This window comes from Triticum urartu, chromosome 5, assembly GCF_003073215.2.
Source record: "Triticum urartu cultivar G1812 chromosome 5, Tu2.1, whole genome shotgun sequence".
NCBI lineage: Eukaryota > Viridiplantae > Streptophyta > Magnoliopsida > Poales > Poaceae > Triticum > Triticum urartu.
This window is the reverse complement of record NC_053026.1, coordinates 108,730,912-108,733,171: the sequence shown is the minus strand read 5'-3', so window position 1 is coordinate 108,733,171 and position 2,260 is coordinate 108,730,912. Positions and strand designations below refer to the sequence as shown.

The 2,260-nt window shown below is 40.5% G+C and overlaps 1 pseudogene; it reads left to right on the top strand.

Moving 5' to 3' along the window:
* Positions 1–504: 504 nt before the first annotated feature.
* Positions 505–2,005, top strand: LOC125555746 (annotated as a pseudogene).
* Positions 2,006–2,260: the final 255 nt, after the last annotated feature.

Below are 2,260 nucleotides of genomic sequence, written 5' to 3'. Positions count from 1 at the left end.
TTTAGCTGAACATAAGGAGTGGTGTGCGGACCCACAGGCAGTTACCAATATATCATTAGATTAGTTAATTCCCACACGCCAAACAGGCGTCACCACACTGCCTCCCAAAGGCTTCTTTTAGGCTTCCCCGCCACATCACACGCTTGCTTGCTTTGGCTAATCCGATCCAGAAAAAACGAACATTCTCCCACGTGCTTCGGGCCTTGCAATAGCAGTAGATGCTACAGACGTGGTGTCATTATCAGCGATTCCTCAATCGATCAGAAGAAAGGGAATATAACCTGCCCCTCATTGTCCTTCAATCATGGTGCAATGAATATCGTAGATAGAGTGATTTCGATCTCATATAGCTAGCTTTCCTTTCAAAGTGAAACGATTTTCCTTTTACGTTGAGATATTTGAATTGGATTTTATTTCACCACTACTATCGTAACGCACAGAAAACACTGACGTTTCCGCTCGCTTTCAACCACTGCCACTTTACCTGAGCACTGTGATTTGAGTTTCTGCTAGTATATCAAGGACTTATGAGAACTGAAAAGAAAAAAACGAAAAAAGGAATTCTCATAGTTCATTGAATTAAGGGAGGGCCATTCGTGGGGGGTTCGTGGAAGAGTTGGGTTCGATTCCCTTTATACGCGATGTGGCGAAAAAGACTGATTCAACGAAATATGCCATGCCAGCATTAAGATTTAAAACGTGTCGTCTACTTCCAGGAAATGTTCGGAACAGAGAACTTTCTCTAATCCAACGCCGTATTCTCCGAAGATTGAGGAACAAGAGGAGATCCATTAAAAGAAATCTTTCTCGGAGAGAAAATCTAAACAGTAACATCAAATCACAAACTACACGAAAGTTGTCTCTTTATTATGGGGATTTACCCATAAGGGAGATGCACAGAGGAAGAGAACGAACTTCATATATCCCTTTTTTACTCAATCAAGAAACAAGATCGGACGTGATTCCGGTTCGTCTCCATTTTAGTGACACTCTTCCTCAAGCAAGGCAGCCGATAAGTCATCGAAGGGTTTGTTTGAATAATGGACTGGTAACCATTACTCATTTGAAAGTTTCCCACGGTGATCTAATATCTTTTAAAGAAAATGACGCGAGAACCCGCGGTTTTGAAATAAGGAGATCTTTCTATATCGACATATCAGTTGGAAAAATCATAGGCAAATTCCTATCGGCCATATCAGTTGGAAAAAGAAGAGGCAAATTCCTACCGGCCAGAATCTGGAGAAGAACAAAAAAAGAATGGTTCCGCTTACTCACAACTCAGAGGGGATGCCGCTTACTACTCAAATCCAAGGAATTGCAAAAGTTGCGTTCTTATATGCAAGAAGAAGACTTTGAAAGAACAAAGAAGTTTGGATCCGCAAAAGTATGCTTAGGCAGTTCCTTCGCTGAGCACAACAGAATGAAGAGGAATTTGTTTCATTTCAAATACTTCTTCTTATTGAAAAGAGGGAAGGAGAAAAACCGAAATCTTCCTACTCGAACAATAAGTCCTTTTGTAGAAAAGTCTTCTTTATATAGTAATTCGACCTATTGCTCCGGATCCCCGTTTACTAGGAAGATAAGAATCAAAAGGATCGAACTACCTACTCATTATTCGGAGGTGAATCATAGAACACTAAAAGCTGTGGTATCTTATGGACCTAACATAGGTCACATCCCTCACGACATAAGATTGAAAGATCCAAACCTTCCTCTTCGGAAGCGGAAACGGACGTGGCCAAAACATATAAAAAAAGATCGGCCTAGTCGCTCATAGGGACATATCTATCCGGATAGAGGATAGTCTAGATCAATTTTGAGAAAAATCTCTCTCTATATAGATAGGTATCTCTGTGGATAGAGATAAAGATAGGGATCCCTATAAATCGAAATATATGGAAAAAGTGCACTTTTTGACTACTACTACTATTTCTTAGACTTTTTCAAGGAAACATCGTTTTTTCGATTTTGACTGAATTGGTCGGAGCGTAGACGAGCAAGCAGAGCCAGAAAGAGGTCAGATCGTCATAGAGCAGTCGACTATAAGTATAAGACTGCTGGCCTGAGAGAAGGCAGTCTCTCTCGGGAAACATGGCCCAATTTCTCTTCTTTCTTTTCACACGGGCAACAATTGGGAATAAAACAGACCATGAACATGAGTTTAAAATGTAAAAAAAAGGGAAGAGTGCATTCTCCACTTTCTTATCTCGAAAATGCGTAATATAGTGATGTCATGTGTCTGTTTCTCTGAAAAGGTGGG